The sequence below is a fragment of the Cetorhinus maximus genome, chromosome 23, assembly GCF_964194155.1.
Source record: "Cetorhinus maximus chromosome 23, sCetMax3.hap1.1, whole genome shotgun sequence".
NCBI classification, from domain to species: domain Eukaryota; kingdom Metazoa; phylum Chordata; class Chondrichthyes; order Lamniformes; family Cetorhinidae; genus Cetorhinus; species Cetorhinus maximus.
The window spans coordinates 64,396,708-64,418,371 of record NC_135901.1 but is presented as its reverse complement, the minus strand read 5'-3'; the positions used below and the strand labels follow the sequence as shown (position 1 = coordinate 64,418,371).

The 21,664-nt window shown below is 44.4% G+C and overlaps 3 non-coding genes across 3 annotated transcripts; all 3 read left to right on the top strand.

Moving 5' to 3' along the window:
* Positions 1–9,627: 9,627 nt before the first annotated feature.
* trnan-guu (transfer RNA asparagine (anticodon GUU)) lies at positions 9,628–9,701 on the top strand. The gene has a single exon. It is a non-coding gene; the product is annotated as a tRNA-Asn (tRNA).
* A 6,595-nt stretch (positions 9,702–16,296) lies between these two features.
* On the top strand, positions 16,297–16,369 carry trnat-ugu (transfer RNA threonine (anticodon UGU)). Its single transcript has one exon. It is a non-coding gene; the product is annotated as a tRNA-Thr (tRNA).
* A 3,131-nt stretch (positions 16,370–19,500) lies between these two features.
* On the top strand, positions 19,501–19,595 carry trnai-uau (transfer RNA isoleucine (anticodon UAU)). The gene is made up of 2 exons: positions 19,501–19,538; positions 19,560–19,595. It is a non-coding gene; the product is annotated as a tRNA-Ile (tRNA).
* Positions 19,596–21,664: the final 2,069 nt, after the last annotated feature.

Here is a 21,664-nt window from a genome sequence, read left to right as displayed (position 1 = left end):
AACTCAAACCAAGAGAAACGTTTGTCTCTTCTCAATTTCTACCCTGCACTGACAATGATGGATTTTGTAATCTCCAATTACAGGATACTAGAAGATGAGATTTTGCAGGTGGGAAATTCAAACCAAACATCACACGAGAGTCAGCAAGAATCACTCGATTCATCAGGACCTGGATATTATCGGTCTCTGAGTGTAAGCATTGAGTTTCAGGTCATTACCGCTCACTGTGTAAAGTTTCTTCCTTATATCCCTCTAGTAGATCTTCCCAAACTCTTTAAACTGTCTCCCATAACCATTTTACGATCAGTTAATGGAAATAGTTTTTCTTTAACTACCTCATCTAAACTTCAGGACCTTCACATCCTTCATAATGTGTAGTGATGACTGGTTTGTACAAACCCAGATGTTCTGTGTTTATGACATCATCACACATCGACAATTACTCTGTGACATCATCACACATCGACAATTACACTGTGACATCACCCCGCTCCCCGGGTATTTCCTCAACTGGGAGATTTTTCTCTGACTCCAGTGCTTCTGATAGCTTTCCAGCTGCAGGCTCCAGCAGGAGATTTTAAATTGAAAACTGTTAAATTGTTTCAGAGCTGAGTATTTTCACCTTTCAGCTACAGCTTTTAGTTCTATGCTTTGTATATGTGAGAGGTTCCATGGCTCTGGGGCTGGTGTGACTCCCTCACTGTGGACCTGAATCCATGTCCATCCATTGCTCTGTTTCACCTCTGCCCTCCCTGATCACCTCTCTACCATTGCCTGACATCCTCTGTCTCTAATACTGCGTGTAGTGTTTGTTTAGGATGTATGTTTAGGATTTTACTGTAACTTCTGCCCACTGTGTCTAAATGAGGTTTCCACTGCTGCCCATCCCCAGACCATGCGCTGCTGTCTTACCAGCTTTATCTTCCCACAGTATCTTTCACAGTCAGGAATTGTTTTTCCTGCGCTATCGTCCATTTCTCTTCCACTTCTGAACTTACATTGAGCATCAAATTCTGCACCATTTTTATCCCCTGTAATTCATTCTGTGAACCCTGAAATGTTAACTCTGTTTCACTGTCCACAGATAACAGAGCCTATTGTGACCCCCAGTTGCTTGTGGAGAAGATGATGTTTGACCTTCTTGAACTGCTGCAGTCCGAGTGGTGAAGGTGCTCACACAATGTTGTTAGGTAAGGAGTTACAGGTTATTCACCCAGTGATGATGAAGGAACAGTGATATATGTCCAAATCGACAACAACAATTTGTGTTTATATTGCACATTTATTGTTATTCAGTTTTCCAAGGCATTTCACAGAAATGTTACAAAACAAGGTTTGACACTGAGCCACACAAGGAGGTATTCATGCAGGTGACCAATAGTTTGGTCAAATAGGTTGGTTTGAAGGAGCATCCTAAAGGATGCTATGATGTAGAGAGGTGGAGAGGTTTAGGGAGGGAATTCCAGAGCTTAGGCCTTGGAAACTGATGGAGTGACAATCAGTGATGGAGTGATTATAATCAGGAATTCTCAGGAAGTCGGAATTCGAGGAGCGCAGATATCTCGGGGGGGATTGTGAGGCTGGAGGAGGTTACAGAGATAGGAATGAGCACGACCATGGAGGAAAACAAGGATGAGAATGTGAAAATATGGGTGCTTCTTAAATGGGTGCCTTCAAATCATTTCTATAGTTTGTGAACGGCTGTGGGCCAAGCATTGATCCTTGGGGTACCCCACAAGTAACAGCCTGTCATCCTGAGAATGAGACATTTATTCCGACTCTCTGTTTCCTGTCTGCTCACCAATTCTCAATCCATAGTAGTATATTACCCCAATCCCATGTGCTTGGATTTTGTTCACTGCATCTTGTGCTTTGTTCACTAACCATCTCTCTCTGTCTCTCCCACTCCCCTCTCTCTTTTTCTGTCTCTCTCTTTGTCACAAAGAATTCTCCAGCCCAGCGAGTTGTGGATGCTCCATCATTGAATATATTTCCGGCTGAGATGGAGAGATTTTTGGTCTCTCAGGGAGTCGAGGGATATGGGGAGTGGGTGCGAAACTGGAGTTGAAGCCCAAGATCAGCCACGATCGTATTGAATGGTGGAGCAGGCTCGACGGGGAGTTAGGACTTTTCTTGTTCCTATTTCTTATGTTCTTATAGAGGCCAGAGTCTTGTGTAGGCCCAGACTGGGTGGCAGGTTCCCTTCCCTGAAGGACATGAATGAACCAGTTGGGTTTTTATGACAATCCAGCAGTTTTCATGGTCACTTTTTCCTAGTGCCGGCCCCACAAATTCCCAGATTCATTCAGTTCAATTTCACAACCTGCCTTTGTGTTTTTGTGGGTTCTCTCTCACTCCCTTTTTTCTGTTCTAAATCAATTCCACAGGGTATTAGAAGGGGAGGATTTTCATTCAGGAAACTGAAACCAAACATCACATCAGGATCTGACAGAGTCGCCCAATTTATCAAAACCTGAATATCATCGGATTTTGAACATGGAGGGAAAAAGCACCGTTCACAGTGGGGAGAAACCGTACACGTGTTCTGTGTGTGGACGAGGCTTCAGCCGATCATCTGGCCTGTCGAGACACAAGCACAGTCACAGCGGGGAGAGTCCATGGAAATGTGGGGATTGTGGGAAGGGATTCAGAACCCCATCTGAGCTGGAAACTCATCGGCGCAGTCACACTGGGGAGAGACCGTTCACCTGCTCCAAGTGTGGGAAGGGATTCACTCATTCATCCAAACTCCTGAACCACCAGCGAGTTCACACTGGGGAGAGACCTTTTAAATGCCCAGACTGTGGGAAGTGCTATAAAAGCTCCTGGGATCTGATGTCCCATCAGCGTGTTCACACTGATGAGAGGCCATTCAGCTGCTCTCAGTGTGGGACTGGCTTTAGGTGGTCATCTCAACTCACTGCACACCAGCGCACTCACACTGGGGAGAGGCCGTTCACCTGCCCTCAGTGTGGGGTAAGATTCAATGATTCCTCCACCCTGCTGACATACCAGCAAGTTCATGAGTAACGACAGTGATTGGATTTTGCTGTTAATCACATCCAGGACTGAACCGTGTGCATTGGGATGTGATTCTGCTGATGTTAATAAACTCCAGGACAGTTATAGGCCTTAATATTCTGGCTAAACGTCAAATAAATCAGCTTTGACCGGCTTCAGCCCATCATCTGGCCTGTCGAAACACATGTGCAGTCACTCTGGGGAGAAACTGTTGAACTATCGGGAGTGGGGGAAAGGATTCAATTACCCATCCCAGCTGGAAATTCATCGACACAGTCACACTGGGGCGAAGCCGTTCACCTGCTCTGAGTGTGGGAAGGGATTCACTCAGTCATCTCTCCTGCTGAGACACCAGCGAGTTCACACTGGGGAGAGACTGTTCACCTGCATCCAGTGTGGGAAGTGCTATTAAGATTCTGGGGAAATGATGTCCCACTAGGATTCTCACACTAAAGAGAGACCTTTTAAATGTCCAGACTGCGGGAAGCGCTATAAACATTCAGGGAACTGAGGCACCATCAACGTGTTCACACTCGGAGCGACCGTTCAATTGCTCTGAGTGTGAGAAGGGGTTCACTCATCATCCCACCTGCTGAGACACCAGCGAGTTCACTCTGGGGAGACACCGTTCACCTGCTCCGTGTGTGGAAAAGGATTCACTACCTCATCCCACCTGCTGGGACTCCAGCGAGTTCACAAGTAACTACAGTGATTGGATTTTGCTGTTAAATGCATCCAGGACTGAACCATGTTCATTGGGGTCTGTTTCTGCTGATGTTTAATAAACTCCAGCCCAGTTATAGGGGTTAGTGTGCTGAATAAAAGTTAATAAATCAATTTTATGTGAAATATACTGTGTGTCAAATCTTTTTGATATCTCTTAGACAAGTTAGTTCCTTTCGAAGGGCTCTCCCTGTCCCTTGTCTCCTCCATCCTCACCTCCAACAAGAAGTGTGAGGAGCTCATGGAGCTTCTTTGTCACTAAGGTTGGGACAATCCGATCAGCTGCCTCTGCTGCTTCCTTCCCTTCCACTAGCCCTCCAGGCCAAACTATCTGTAAAGATCCCCCTTGTCCGAGCCCGGAATCCACATCTTTCTCCAGTTTCTCCCCATCTCTCCTCATGCCCTCTCAATGCTCATCTTGTCCATGAGACCCAACTTCTGCTCCACTGACCCTATTCCCACTAAACTGCTGATCGCCCAACTTTTCCATGTTCAATGAGATTGTTAATGGTTCTCTCTCTCTTTTGGTACTGTCCCTCTTCACCTTTAAATCCACCATCATCAACCATCCTAATAAAAACAATTTTGACCCCACTGTCTTTGCAAACTGCCCCCATCTCCAGCCTCCCTTTCCTCTCCAAAGTCCTCGTACTTTGTGTCCCCCAAGGATCTATCCTTGGCCCCTCCAATTTCTCATCTACATTCTGCCACTAGGTGACATCATCCAAAAGCACCACAACAGTTTTCACATGTATACTAACAACACCCAGTTGCATGTATAATCAGTGTCCTATTATATTCATAATCAGGATCTAATTGCATTAATAATCAGTGCCTGATTACATTGTCAGTGTCCTATTACGTTATTAATCAGTGACCTATTACATAAAGAATCAGCATCATATTACACTAGTAATCAGAGTTCTATTACATTAATAATCAGAGTCCTTTTACATTACTAATCAGGATCTAATTATATTAATAACATGGTTCCACTGAATTAATAATCAGGCTGCCTGTTGCAGCAATAATCAGGATGCAAATACATTAATAATCAGAATTATTTCAATGAACTATCAGAATCCTATTGAAGCGATAATCAGGGCCCTATTACATTATAGTCATTTGCCAATTGTGTCAATAATCATGATCTGATAAGATTTATAATCAGGAGGCTAGTATATTAATAATCAGAGTCCAAATACATTAATAACCTGTTAGTAATCACCCCCACCCGCACCCCCACCCGCACCCCAACCACTCAACAACTGTCACACCCCTCAACAAATTTCACTCTGGGGGTCACATGAAGCTGAATCATTAAAATGGGGTCACATCAGGAGAAACTGTGGGAAGCACTGATTTAATCCAACCCCTTTCTGGACTTTAAATTACTTACCTCACCATTCAATGTCACATCTCCTTGTTCTATCTCCCTGACAGAAGTTATTATTATTCATGTTTATCAGGTCTCGTTGTGGGTTCTTGTTTCCAGTGTTGGTGTCTGTTTCACTTCATTCTTCACCCTGAACCTGTCATAGATTCTGCCATCAGCCTGTACAGTACATGGCCTGTTGTCATGAAAGGAGTGGATAATACTGAGCAGCTTTGGTGGACAATCAAGTTTCTCCAATATCTTCTACAGTTCTGCCCTGCTGACGGAGTCGAAGTCTTTAATGAAATCTAGTAAAGTAAGGTAAAGAGGTTTATCCTGTTCTCTACATATCTCTTGTAGCTGGCGTATGGAGAAGATCATGTCCACTGTAGATCTGCCAGCACAGAAACCGCACTGTGCTTCTGGATACACTCGCTCTGCAAGTAGATGGAGTCTTTTAAGTCTGACCCTAGTGAAGGATGTCCCTGTGATGCTGAGGAGTGAGATGTCCCTCTCTCAAATTTATTTTTGTACATTTTGATAATTCTTGCATTACTCGTGTTCTATGGAATGGATCCTACTTCACAACAGAGAAGGAGGTCGTCATGAAGGTGCGGCAGTAGATGGGACTTCCTGGGCTTGAGCAGTTCAGTTGGAATTCACAGAATCACACAGTGCAGAAGAGGCCCTTCAGCCCATCGAGTCTGCACCGACATGTGAGAAACACCTGACCTACCTACCTAATCCCATTTACCAGCACTTGGCCCAATTCCATCCTTGCCGAGTGCTTTTCTGTTTGCTGAACAATCAATGGCCTTTATGCGCTCAAGTGATGAGGACTCCTCGTCCAACTCAACCATGACTGGAAGATGCAGTCAGCATCTTCAGTGTCAACGGAGACTGGGAGGTGCCGGTCCCGTGGGAGTACAGCTCACAGTCATCTTCAACCGACTGGGACATCTGTTCACTTCTGTCAGTGAGAACTTCACCATCTGCTGATTTCAGGGGGGCAACTTTGGTGATGGTCGGACCAAGCGCCCTCCTGATCCCATCATACACAACACATAGATTTCCATTGTCACAGGCAGTTTGGATTTATTGACGTGGGCTGATCCAGTGTTTATTTGCACAGTATCTCCCTGTCTTTTACACAACTGTCTCAGCTACTTGCAAGTTACACAGTGCTCTAGCTGTTGGGTTTATGTTGTAATCAGGTTGGCTTTGCTTTTTGCTTCAATGACAGATTCATCTCTGCTGAGTAGGTCTCAAGCCAGTCTTTGTTGTGGGTTCCACCTTTACCAAATGTTGCTGCTGCTGTGTCAGAAATGATTGAACTCAGCGACTTCCAAGATTCAGCAATATCAGCGTTAACTGATGAAGCTTTTACTGATGTGCCTGTAAAATATTTTACTGTTTTATGTTCCTTGATAAATTAATTTCATCATGGAGGTGTCTTTGTGTGGAATGTACAAGTCAGTAAGAATTGTCAGCAAGGATTAATCAGTACTCTCTAATTGAAGATGTTAATTAGTGGAACCTCTCAGACACTGAATTGTAGACTTTGCTCCAAAGATAAATTTAGGATTGAAGTAAAAATTCATAGTTTTATTGTAATCGAGTTCCTGTTGAGAGTTCTTGAATTAAGAGGAAAGTTCACAGATGGTGCTTTTAAGAAAGGGACACTGCAGCTCAGATAATCAGTGACAGATCCAGAAAATTAAACTCCAACCAGTTATAGGGGTGTTAATATCAGCAGAATCAAAGCTAATACTATCTGACTATCAGTCCTGGATGTGACTAACAGCAGCAATAACAGCGAAATCCAATCCCTGCAGTCACTTGTGAATTCGCTGGTGTGACAGCAGGTTGGCTGACTGAGTGAATCCCTTCCCACACACAGTGCAGGTGAATGGCCTCTCCCCAGTGTGAACTCGCTTGTGTACTTTAAGATTAGATGAAGACCTGAACCTCTTTCCACAGGAAGTGCAGCTGAATGGCTTCTCCCCAGAGTGAACTTGCTGGTGTGACTTAAGGCTGGCTGGCTGAGTGAATCCTTTCGCACACACAGAGCAGGTGAATGGCTTCTCCCCAGTGTGAATTCGCTGGTGTGACTGAAGGCTGGCTAACTGAGTGAATCCCTTTGCACACACAGAGCAGATGAATGGTTTCTCCCCAGTGTGAACTCGCTGGTGTGCAGTGAGGTCAGAGGAATGCCTGAACCTCTTTCCGCAGGAATTGCAGCTGAACGGCCTCTCCTCAGTGTGAATTTGCTAGTGTTTTAGCAGGTTGGAGGACACAGTGAATCCCTTTCCACACACAGAGCAGGTGAATGGCCTCTCCCCAGTGTGAAATCGCTGGTGTCCACTCAGGTGGGATGAAGACCTGAACCTCTTACCACAGTAAGTGCAGCTGAAGGGCCTCTCCCCAGTGTGACCTCGCTGATGTGTCAGCAGAGTGGATGACTGAGTAAATCCCTTGCCACACACGGACCAGGTGAACGGCTTCTCTCCAGTGTGAATACGTCGATGGCTTCTCAGCAGAGATGGATAATTGAATCCTTTCCCACAGTCCCCACATTTCCACGGTTTCACCATGGTGCTGGCCTCAATGTGAGTGTGTCAATGAATTTCCAGCTGGGGTGGATAACTGAATAGCTTCAGACCATTCTCACATTTTCTCATCCACACACACAACACGTACACAGTTTCTCCCCACTGTGAATGGTGCGATGATTTTTCAGGCTGTGTAACTGGTTAAAGCTCTTTCCGCAGTGAGTTCACTGGAACACTCTCACTCGGGTGTGCGTGTCTCAGTGCTTTCCCAGTCACACTGATGTTTGAAATCTTTTTCCCACAGAAAGAACAGTCAAACATTTCTCCTTCCACATTCAAAGGTTGATTATATTCAGGTCCTGATGAATCGAGTGGCTCAGTCAGATGTTGATGTGATGTTTGGTTTGCGTTTCCAATCTACAAATCTTAATATTTGATGATGTTTGGCATCTGAAAATCAAAAGTAATCATTGTCAGTCCAGCGTGGAAATTAATAATTGACAATTCCACTTGCTACGGAATATTTCTTCCTCCCGTCTCCCCTCCCCCACCCCAAGCTGTAAATCACAGTCCCACACACACTCTCCTTCCTGTGATGAGAAATCCAGATCCATCATGCAATCTCCACCATTTCTTTCCTCTCCCAGTTTTCTATCTCCCTCTGCTCTGGCTGGGTTCAGTTCTACAGCCCTGCTGTAAAAGGAATTTAAAATCCACTACTGTAAGTCCAAGATTAGAAACCGAGAAGAGACAAACATTTCCCTTGGTTTGAGTTTGCTGTGTGCCTGTAAAAGGAGTTTCCAAAATCCATCCCTGTCAGTCCAGGATAGAAATGCACAATATTTTCTCCTCCTGCTACCTAGACCAGGATGTGACCGCGCATGCGCCCTGCTGCACATTGCCCCTATCAAGATGGCGGCCGTTACCCCGGGCCTGGCGAAGGGAGAAATCCAGAATCCAGTTCTCTGCAAACCCAAGACCCTTGTTATTTGGGGTCTGCGCCCTGCACTGTGTCTTTATGAAGCCTCCCTGCCCACTCCGCTGGCTCCATTCCTCCTCACACACCCACTAACTCTGTTAGTTTGCTCCGCTCGACTTTCTCTCAACCACTCTGAGCAGCTTCAGGCACAGACCAGCACTGCGCATGCTCATGAAAGAGACAGCAATGCGAATGCCCCAGTATACTCAGAGACGCGCATGCGCAGCGAATTTCTGTTGTGAGGATAGGGCACATTCTGTCCCGCATTGAAAGCTGGGTGAGCGCCCCGCCATTGAAAGACCAAATTGTAGAATGTCTTCATCCTGCAATCAGAATACGATCGGTGCCATAGGGGCAAGACATAAAATTGTTAAATCAATTGATGCAACGGCCACTTTGCTCCAGGCTCCACCACAATTCTCTCCTGGATGTTATGAACAGCAGAACAAACCACGACAGTTAGATCTGAACTCAGTGCAGTCTCAGGAGATGGGACGAGCTAGTGACCTTTTTCCCCCCTACACATGGAACATTTAAACTGTGTTTTGCCAGCAGCAATGCTCTGATTATGGATCAAATCCTTTGAACTTTTAAAGTTGGAATGCTGACATGTGGGCAAACTGAATAAAGCTATTTGCGCACGTGAAGCATCTGAACATTGACTCTGATGTTATAAGTGAAATTAACTGATCTGAGACATTGAAAGGATTCTGCACATCAGGAATTCAAACCTAATATTGGCTTCGGGACAATCAGAATACTTGGGAACAGACAAGACACGCAAAGGCTCGAAGGAGAGCTGGTTCCCGGTGACATGGATGTGCCTGCAGTGGGTGGGATCAGACTGTTTCCATGTAGCCATAATGAAGGCCCCAAACTTTACCTTGGAAGAGCTAAACTTATAGAGGACAATTGTCATTCTGGTAGCAGAAATCTGAAGCTTTAACTCACTAACACCCCAGGTTAAATCTGCATCAGTCTCTGTGGTGCAATTGGTCAGCATGTTTGGCTGTTAACTGAAAGGTTGGTGGTTCAAGACCACCCAGGGACGAGGCTTACACTGTTTCCCCCCCATCGGCATTCATCGTCACACAGTTCCAGGCTGTCATTAGGTACTTCCGCTGAAAGAAAAGATTTCTGAAATGTTGCCAGTTCGACTGTTATCCAAGTGAGTTCCCAGGCAAACAGCTTTTTTCGAATATTCATTTCAAATTTAATGAGACAACAATTAGCCCTACCATGGACCGATATCTAACCCATTGGAAATTTATGAAGTTATTGGATTCAACCAAGCCCATCAATTATTCTCGCTTTCTCAGCTCCACAGTGAGTGATACAGGGAAAAGCAGCAATATTCCAGCCCCGCACTCTCCACACCCACTTCCAGAAAGCAGTGACTGCAGCTTCAATCAGCGGGTTACTGCCCATCCCTGGGACACAAGATACTCCAACTCGGGTCAAACCTCCCAATACAGCGAGCACAGGCTCAGGAAAAAGCAGGTAGATTATATCCCGGTCACTAAACCTCCGAGCAGCATTTACACAATACCCGAGTTAGTGAGTCACAAATAAAAGTGACACAAACTTTCTAAATGTTTTCAATGTAAAATTCCTTCATTTTATTGAAAATCTGACTGTTGGGAATCTGAAAATGAGCACCATGCGATTTGTGTTACCGAGTGAGTTGTTTTCCATTGTTTGTCCGTCAGGTTTGCAATTCAATTTGTGTTGGATATTGAAGCGAATCTGATTTCAAAATAAGGTAACAAAGCAGGTAAATATTAAATCCAGAAACAAATCCTGAGGAAAATGGATCACAATGTTCGGAAGGAGGTGCAGCTGAGAAGTGGAAGCTGTGAATGATGCATTGATGATTGAGTGGAAAGCATTGGATCCTTGGTCAATCATCGTGTCCGAGTGGTGAAAACGATGCTTTTAAAATTCACTCGCGTTTCCCCAGGAAAGTTCCAATCTTATCGATTGTGCTTCTCATTATTGCTGATTTCAACCAGGCGTCCACAGAGCTCACCGATCAATGGAAGAAAAAACATCCTAAAATTCTCCTGATTTTTGGAAGGGAATGAAGGGCTCTCGGGATCGGGTCTTGGGACTGGGGATCCGCCATGATCTTATGGAGTGACGGAGGAGTCTTGTGGGGCCTTGTGACATGTCGCTGCTGCTTTGATTCTGTTCTATTTGAGTAGAAATACCAAACAAAGCAATGGGCAGTAGCATCCTGAGCTCGGTATCGCAGCTGAGCGGTCTTAGGTGCTGATTTGAGGTCTCATTCTTTGTTGAGGCGTGGTTTCTAACCCCAATGCTGCTGAAATTGCCCTATTGGTTGAAAAAGTGCCAGCTCACAGTTAAAGCAGGTATATGCGGTGTTTCACTTTAACAGGAAGAACGAGGAAGACAATAAAAATATAAATGGCTGTGGAGAAAAGGTGGGGTTTTTGAATTAGCTGAATTCCTCTTCCATGAGCCAGAATTTATACAATGGGCAGAATGTCCTCCTCCTGTAGCCGCCTATGATTTTATGCCAATGACACTAACCTGTGCATAGAGCCAGTCGTCGTGGCCGAGTGGTTAAGGCGATGGAGTCAATATCCATTGGGGTTTCCCTCTTCTCATTATTCCTGGTTTTAACTTTGTGTCTAGCTCAGTCGGTAGAGCGAAGGCGCGTAATGCCAGGGCCTTGGGTTCGCCCCACGGCGGGCACAGCTTCTTCGAAACAAATAATTCACCAACCTCATCACTGCGGTTCTTGTGAAATTTGTACATGTTGGATATTCACCACTGAAAGTACTTGATGCACAAAAATTTCTAAGCACTTTCACGTCACATCTCTTTCTGCCTCATCTCCAGCTCTCTCTGCTCTTCCAGGAGCTACTTAACCAATCTCAGTCAGTTCATGTGAACATAAAACACAACGTGATCAGTTTACAGATAACAAGGCAAAGAGACACCAGGGAATTTCCTGATTCTCCCAGGTACTGATTACAGGAATATGCACAGTGCCGATTATCCACCGCTACACTCTCCTTCCAGTCTTGCATACGTTGTTAAGCTTTGAAATTGTTCATATTTTCGCACTGGATTTCAATGTGAAGAAAGCAGAGCTGTGATAAGCTTATAATGTTCAGCAGATGTACTGTACGAAGGTACATAACAGGCTGATGATAAAAGTGCTCTTTGGATGCGGTGAGCTCCAGTGAAGAATTGGCACCATTAATGTGTTGTTCAATAAGTCTCGTGACAAATCTCGTGCTAGAAATGAGAAGAAAACTCGCTGAATTTGCTCCGTATTTTGGTTTCAAAAGAGCCGAATGGAAGGTTAGAAAGTACATCTCGCTAGAGTGGGTTATAAAATGGCAGAATGACTGTGAAAGAAGCACCCGCGCTGTTGGGAAACATAAAATTACAGAAAGTTACAGCATAGAAAGAGGCCATTCGGCCTCGATGAGCTGATGTGCTGCGTTTAAAGACCAGTTGTGATTGACCCATCAGGAGTGATATCTTTGTCAGTGCAAACAGTAGGGACCAAAATTCGTCCTTCCCCCAACCATATTTTGCCTCGCGCCACCATCTCTGTGGTCAGTGCTTTGCACCCAGCCCTTCTCTTGTCCTCCTTTCATTCATTCATTCACTCCGCCTTTATCTCTGTTCCCGACCTGTTCCAAGTGTGATATTTCCAGCTCGGAGGCAAAACTTCAACTGTCACCCCAAAGATTCTGATGGAGCTGCGAAATGTTTTCAATCAAAAAGTACTTAATACCCATTTTAACAAGATCAAAAATCTGAATTCCCTGACCAGGAATCGAACCCAGGCAGCGGCAATAAGAGCGCTGAATTCTGACTGCATGACCACCAGGGAAGCGGTGAAGCTTTTATCAGTTTGGCTTATCGACGCTGCTTTTAACAATTTTCCATTTTAAATGGAACGAATTCTTCAGTCAATGACAACAACAGTTGCTGTGAGCTGGGACATGGAATTGACAGTGAGGTGAAATAGCCCCACAAGCTGCTCATGTGTAACTGTCAATTTCCAAAACCCACCAACATCATTACTGCGGCTCCTGTGAAACTGACAAGAGAACACACGGCAGACATTCATCACTGAAAGCAACTGACACATCAAATCCTAAACACTTTCATGTTGCATCTTTTTCTGCTTCTGTCCCTGCCTCACCTCCAGCACCCTCTGCCCGTCCAGCTCCCAGGTCAATTAGCTGCTCGATGCAGACACAGTCAGTTCATGAAACCAAGCTTCCCCTAGAAAGCAGGGTCAGGGAATGTGGGACCCAAGGATTTTAGAAAGAATGAGTTTGCAAATGACATAGTAAAGATAATCTGGGATCTCATCTTCCTGATTCTCCCAAATACCGATTACAGGAATGTGCACAGTGCTGATTATCCACAGTCGCAGGCTCCTTCCATTCTTGTGCACATTGTTAACCTTTGAATCCACTCGCAAGAAGGATTATAAAATGTCAGAATGACTGTGAAAGAAGTAGCCGTGGTGTTGGGAAACATAAGATTATAGAAAGTTATAGCAAAGAAAGAGGCCATTCGGTCCTGTGTGCTGCTCAAAGAACTCTGAAGAAGAGTCACGCTGAATAGAAACATTAATTCTGCTTCTTTCTCCAGAGATGCTGCCAGACATACTGAATTTTTCCAGCATTTTCTGTTTTTATTTCAGATTTCCCGCATTCACAGTACTTTGCTTTTATCTCTGGATTTTTAGCCCCTTGACAATGCCACTACGCCACCTCCTGAATGCTGACATATGAACAAGAAAACACGGGTGTGGTTGGGTGGGTTTTCTCCTATTTAGAATGATAAATCCTCAGGCGGCAGGATTCGAACCCATGTGTTCATTTTAAACAACAAATGTAAATTATTGAACATTCACTCACAATTAAATAAACAAGCTTGGATGATGCTCTTACCAGGTTTCAAACCACTGCTCTGCCACATGTGAAATGACCGTGATCCCCACTTCCCTGCACAAACCCTGCGCTGTAAAGATCCCAATGGAGCTGTCTGGAATGTTAAACGGTGACGTCATGCAGCAGCACTTTGGGTCTTTGTTTTGAAGAAATGGAATTCGGCTGTTCTCATTAGGAATGCTGGAGACAGACTGATCAACAATGTCATCATCAAATGGCACAGCGCAGTAAGAGGCCCTAAGATGGAAGCAAAACATTGTAGATGCTGGAAATCTGAAGTAAAAACAAAAAATGCTGGGAAAAACTCATCAGGTCTGGCAACATTTGTGGGGAGAGAAGCTGAGTTAATGTTTCAAGTCCGTAAGTCTCTTCTTCAGAGTCAGGCCGACTCGAAACATTAACTCTGCTTCTCTCTCCACAGATGTTGCCAGACCTGCTGAGTTTTTCCAGCATTTTCTGTTTTTACTTTAACAAAAAGCCCTTCACCCCATCGTATCTGTGCCAGCTATTTTCAAAGAGCTAACCAATTCGTCTCAAATTCCTTCTGTCTTTACTTAAACCTGAGTTTTCCCCCTTTCAATCATTGTCCATTTCTCGCTTGAAGAAGGAGTTTCTGCAGAATCCATGCGCAGTTTGCCTTCGTTAACAAAGTTTCCCTGACCCATTGACATGAAGAGTTGGACTAGGATTCCTCAAACAGTTTTCGATACAAACATTATTTATTTATGCAATTGATTTCATATCGAATTACAAAAGAACTTTATCCTGATCAAGCCGGTCATCATTATTTCTGAGCTGCTGTCTACAATCTAATTCCATTTTCTCTACAAACGGGAGAGCTGGATTCAGGTTCCAGTCTCTGGAGGAGTGGGTCCGAATCCCACCGCTCCCAAATTTTCAGTTGCTTCCCACTTTCGGGGACATTAGGAACTCTCTTTGGGTGAGCAAGAGACAAGTCCAGTTTAATACGGGGAGTGAGGTGGGTTGTGGTCCTTTATCTTGACAGGGTGAACGGAGAGAGACAATGTAAATAGAAATTGCTGTGGGAGAAAGGCGGCAGTGTGGAATTGGTTTAGTTGCTCTTCCTGAGAGCCAGCACAGATACGACGGGCCGAAAGACTTACTTTATAGCCGCCTCTGGTTTAATATGAAGATGTTTTACCCAAGGAAGTGCTGTTAGTCGTGGACGAGAGTTGAGGACGATGTTTCTGACATCCATCGGGGTTTCCCCAACGTTGGTTTGCTGACTGCGGTTCTCGTTGTTCCTGGTTTTAACCAGGTGCCAACAGGATTAGTTATCGATTAAATAGAATCAAACATAACTCCCGCGCTTTCTTATTTCCATTCATCTGCAAGGATTTGCGAAATCTGCAGACGGAAATGGAACAAAACTTAGCCGGTTTGGTGACATCCTTTCTTTCTGGGTGTTTGTCTCTCCTTAGGCCTCTCTCACTCTCGGTGTACATGTCAGTGAGTGTTCTGCTGTGTGTGTCAGTATGCTTCGGTTCCTCATTTTCACCATCCACACTTTATTCACCTTAGTTTTGTGGCTTCATATTAAAATCGTAGAGAGAAAATAAAAACAGGCTTAAAAGGTTCAAGAGGAATTTTGTTTCTGCATTTTTGGGTGAAGACTATTCAGCTACTAAGTGTCTGCACGCTACAAAGAGGAGGGTGATTGAAATCTTCACTGAGCAACATTTAAACAGCCAGACATCGAGTCCTTGTGGTCGAGTGGTTAAGTCAATGGACACATCGAGAGAATGAATGTGTAAATGCAAAAAGTCCAAACTGATATCCCTCGGATATTAGGAACTGTATTTCTTCTCGAAGCTGTTCCACGTGTGACATTTGCAGCTCTGATGTGAAACTTCAACTCTCACTCCACTGATTCGGGCGGAGCTGTTGTGTGTTTCGGTTTTCAATCAATAAGTAAATCAGTCCACTTTTAACAGTTTGTACCAGATCAATAAACCTTCACAGCCTGGCCGGGAATCGAATCCACAGTGAAAGGGCCGAATCCTCACCTCTAAATTAAGAGGAAAGCTATCTATAACTTTGCAACATGCTTTATCAACGCCGCATTTGTCCTTTTTCAGATACTTTCACCAGAGATAAGTTTCTGCTACAGAATTTTATCATAAATGACATCTTCGGGCAATGACAGCCACTGTTTTTAATGGGTGAGCTGCAGCGAAGGGTTGGCACCAATAAAGTGTGGTTCAACTGGTCTGGTTCCAAACCCTGTGCTGGAATTAAAGAAAAACTTTGAGTTTGCTCAGTGCTTTGACTTCAAAAGCGAGGATGTAAGAAAGTACGTTCCCATAGAATGTAACAAAATGTCGGAATCACTGGGAAATGATGCTGGAAGACATAAAATTATAGACAGTTACAGCAAAGAAAGAGGCCATTCGGCCTGGCGTGCTGCTTTCAAAGAGCAGTTGCGATTGATTGGTCAGGAGCGATATTTGTGTCAGTGTAAACAGTCGGCAGTAAAATCATTACCACATTACCACGGCAAACATTCATCAGTGAAATCAACTCACACACATCAAATTCTGCCGTTTTCATGTCGCATCTTTTAATTATCTGTTCTCCATCTCAGACATTTCCTGGTCTATCAAATATCATCCATGCAGAACTTTGCTCTGTTCCTCGTTCTACGAGGAGACTTACTGTGAGTGGGATATAGCCAGTGGCTCCATGGCTCAGTGGTTAGAGCACTGGTCTTGTAAACCAGTGGTCGTGAGTTCAATTCTCACTGGGGCCTATAGCTGAAATTTGGTGGCAAGGTAACCTTAGAGGACAGCACTTCTAAAAATATATCGAAAGGTCATGTGAGTGGGCAGCAAGATGGCAGGTGGCATATAATGTCAGAAGGTGCGAATATGTTCACTTTGTTGTAAACATTGGAACAGCAGAATGCTTTTAAAATGTGAGAAAGTGAATGTGGTGATTTTCAAAGAGACCTTGGTGTCCTTGTACAAGCAATGTAGAAAGTTAGCATGCAGGGTCAGCAAGAAATTAGGAAGCTCAATGGCCTTTATTACAAGGGGATTGGAGAGCAAGAATTAAGAAATCTTTAAAGAAGGGTTTTGGTGAGACGGCATCGAGAATCCCGTGTGCTGTTTTCATCTCCACATTGATATAAGGATATACTGTCTATGGAGACAGTAAAGAGAAGGTTCACTAAATTGGTCTCTGGGATGAAGTGATTGTCCTATGATGAGAGGCTGAATAAATTGTGCTTCTATTCTCTGGAGTTTAGAAGAATGAAAGGCAATCTCATTGAAACCTGTAAAATTCTGAGGGGGCTTGATAGGGTGGACACAGAGATTGTTTCCACTGGTCAGGGAGTCTAAAACACTGGGGCACAGTCTCAGGGTAAAGGGCCGATAGTTTGGGGCTGAGATGAGGGGAAATTACTTCACACAAAGGGTTGTGAAACTTTGAATTCTCTACCCAGAGGGTTGTGGATGCTCCATCATTGAATATATTTAAGGCTGGGATGGACAGGTGTTTGCTCTCTTGGGGAACTAACGGATATGGGGAATGGGCAGGATAATGGAGTTGAAGCCCAAGGTCAGCCATGATTGAATTGAATGATGCAGAAGGTTCGATGGGCCATGTGGTCTACTCCTGCTCATATTTCTTGTGCTCATGTGTATGATAAAGACAATAATTCATGTTATAATAAAAACAGAAAGTGCTGGAAGTTCTCAGCAGGTCTGACAGCAAATATGAAGGGAGAAACAGAGTGAAGGTTTCATGTTTAACATGACTCTTTTCCAAACCATAAATTGGGTCCTAGTTACGACATTTTGCACAACACTGAGACAGGGAATGGAACCCAGTCGGTGAAAGCATCGAATCTGAACCATTAGGGTGTTTTTATAGCATACCTTTGAACAAAATTAGCTTCCAACTGAAGGTTTAATGGGTTAAGACCACCGAGGGTCAAGTAGACTCCCTCTCTTCCTGCTTCTACTTATATTACCTACATAGTTCTGCTTTGTGTCCTTTGGCTGCAAGGAAATCTTTCCCAAAGTTTCCCAGTTCTACTGTTAATCAGTTAGTTCCCACACAAATAGATTTATGAATATTCATTTCAAATAAAGCGAGAAAATGGGGGAAACATGTGCATAACATCCATCCTATTAGAAAGATTGGGTTCAAAGCAACGAATAGAAATTGATTCTCTGATTGCATATACCGAACTGGAACACACCATCACACCGAGTGAATCCACTGTCTGTTCAAATGTTGCTCAGTGAAAATTTTAATCTTCCTCCGCTGTGTAGCGTATGGACACTGAATCAATAAGCAGTGTCCACTTAAATAAACACAGAAAGCGTCAATCTCCTCTTGCAACTTTTATAGCTGTTGTTATTCTCTGTACCATTTACCATGAAGATATATAATACAAGTGAATAAAGTTTTGCGATGTTAAAAATGTGTTCATCTCTCGGGGAACTGAACCACATTGACAGACACACATGAATACACACAGACAGAAGCACCGAGAGTCACAGCGGGCTAGGTTTTGTCTCTGAGGAGAGGCAAACTCTCAGAAAGCAAGGATGTCACCAATTTAACTCAGCTTTGTTCCATTTCTGACTGCAAATTCTGTGAATGCTTATGGATAAACAGGAAAGACGGAACACAGAAGTGAAACAGGAAAAACAGACGGGAGCGTTTGGAAGGTTCTGACTCCATTTAGCCAATAATGAACCCTGGAGTTTCCAAAAGGAAGGAACACTGAGCAGCACAATCGGCAGAATGTGAACCTGCGTGGGCAGATCCCAGTGGAGTTCTAATCCATCGCCTTAATCACTCAGCCATGGCTAGAGACCTTACACTGGTGTAAATCTTGTTCATGTAAAACCATGGAATGGTTACAGCAGAGTCTGAGAGTATTCAGCCCCACCAATTCCCACTCACCCTACAATTCCTACAGCCTCCCTTGTTCTTCCTACCAAGACGAACCACGTCATGTGTCAAATGCCCCGATCCTATTCTAAGGGATTTGATGAAACGTCTGAAAAGATGAACCAACTGAAACTTTGGCAGTGATGAGATTCAAATCCACGACTCGATCGAGGCTGCAGTCTCAATTCAAAGTCTTGCAAACACTCAAACACACTACTGCTGGCAATGTGATAGTAACTATTGCCTTGAGTGGTATTGGTGCTGAGTAAGAACTTAAGTAGCAGCAGAAATAGACCATTTTGTCGCTCGAGCCCCTCACAGTTCTATAAAATCAGAGCCAAGGTAACAATCTTGAGGCCATTCAGACCGTGACAGAGGAACATCGACCATTCAGCTTTTTGATGCTGCTCCGCCATTCAATAAGATCATGGCTGACACGACAGAAACCCCGCACAGCGAGTTAGCCAGAGGGACTTGTATAGAATTTCAAACTGTGTCCTCATGCTGCAGTTCTGGATTATGCTTTGCAGAAATAGGATTGGGCTGGGATATTTAGGAACAGCGTAGAGATATTGATCGAGCAATAGAATCTCTCATTGGGACCCATCGTGCCCTCGCCAGGTTTTTACAAAGAGCTGCCCATTTAGTCTCAATATCTTTCTCTATCTTCATAACCCAGCAGCTTTTCCATTTCAAATATTTGTCCAATTCCCTTTTGAAAACTCGGAGTTAAGGAAAACAATGTTGAAAAAGGCGCAGGAGCTCCGGCAGTGTCTTTGTACAGTGCGTCAAAATTAACAATGTTTACCTGCCCCATTGTCGGCATTTTATTTAATTCAAAATATATTGCAGTTCATATAATATCATTAAAATTTATTGAGATCCCATTGACCAATCTGCCACCAAGGAATCATGTCTGACCCCAGTGATCTGTGAAAAATGTAACCAGATCAAATGCAGCCACTAGCGGGCGCTCCAGTGGCGCAATCGGTTAGCGCGCGGTACTTATAGAGCAGTGCGGTCAGCGGGCTATGCCGAGGTTGTGAGTTCGACCCTCACCTGGAGCAGAGGTTTTACTGGAGCTACTACATGTGGAACCACATTTGGATCCGAGATTCTTGAATTAATGGCACGGTTTTCAGCCGGCAGCATTGCAATAACAGAGCATAAGCGCACCCCCGCCCCACGTACGGGTTTATTAAATTCTTTTACACAGAGGTGTTGTACAGGAAGATCAACAGCGACTCATTTACCATCTCTTGCATGGTTTTAACTTGTTCTATTTGACTAAAAACGTTAAGAAAATCATGTTTAAATTGTTGCATTTCCACCACTGATCACACAAGATAACACCCGGCTGGAGGTGGTTAGTTAAAACTGCTCCCCAAGTTCCACGGTGACAGACAATCTGCTCCTTGATGCAGTTCCTGATACACGCACGGGGAAAGCAGATATCACCTGACTCATGAAACGCGCATAACATCAAGCTGACCTTTGGCACCAAGCTGATGGTGTATTAGGCCTGTGTCCTCAGTACCTTGTTGTCTGGCTGTGAAACATGGACGACTTACAGCTATCAAGAAAAGAAGCTCCACAATTTCCATCTGTGCTGTGTGAGGTGGTTATTGGGAATCTCCTGGCGGGACACAATCAGGAAGCGGCAGTTCTCTCAAAGACAGATCTCCCGAGTCTGTTCGGCTCATCAAACAGAGGGAGGTTGGATGGCTCGGGCCCGTTTACAGGATGGAAGGTGGTCACATTGCTAAGGGCCAGGCGGCAAGTGAGACGTCCAAAGCTCTGCTTGTATGACACTCACAAGCGTGACATGGAGGCCCTAATTAGCGATTATCAGACATGAATTTCACTCGATGACTACAGGGGAAGATGGCGGCACTTCCTGTGAGCTGTTGTGCATCACCATGATGCCCATTTGCTACAGCGGCTTGGCAACAGGCGCCAAGACTAGAAACAACAACCCATAACATCGCTTTTAGCTTCATGTGAGGCACTTGTGATGGAAACTGCCCCTCAAGGATTGACCTCCTCAGCCATCAGAAACTGTGCAGCATATGGAGACAACCCATCTAAAATAGATTTGTTTGATGTGTGTCCGTCATCTTTCATGAATGGAAGGATGACGAAGATCATTGTGAAATTCATTTGCAAAAAATATGACGTGTTTCACACACAAACACACACAGGAACACAGCCAGACACACAGAGACGCATATGCACACACACACATACACACACATAAACACATATAACAAGCACGCATCAATACATACAGATAGACCAACACGCACACGCGGACACAGACAGACACACACACGCACACACAAACACAGACGTACACAGTGTACACAGACATACAGGCACACATGCACAAAGACACACACACAAACACACGCACATACACAGACACACACATATAAACGCACGCTCACACACACAGAAACACAGAAAGACACACGAAGAAACACACACACGAGCACAAACACACGGACACACACGCACACATACAAAAACACACACACACATGCACACAGAGACACACACGCACACACCACACACGCTGACACACGCGACACACACACATTCACACTCTCTCGCACACACACACACGCACATCACCCACAGAAACAGACACACACACATACACACACACACACAAACACAGACGCTGACACAAACACACACACAAACGCACACTGACGCACATGCACATTCACACACATACACATGCATAAATACATTCACATACACACACTGATACATACAGGCAGACATACATGCACACACAGACACATACAGTCAAAAAAACAGACACAGACATACACACACATACATAAATGCACACACGCACAAAGACACACACACAGACATTTGCACATAAACATAACCACACACACACACACATGCACGCACACACACGCCAATATGCCATCTTGCTCTAACGCCGGAAAAACCACATTTCAAATTAGTATTCCCATCTTGACAACCTGGGTGGCTCCGTAGCACTGAGGAAAATGTCAACCAGTATCTTTCAGGTGGTATCATGAGCCAATAGACACTGGCATCCTGTTTCTTGAGGTGTAATCGTTGCAATGGTTGCATTAAGGGGCCACCTATAATT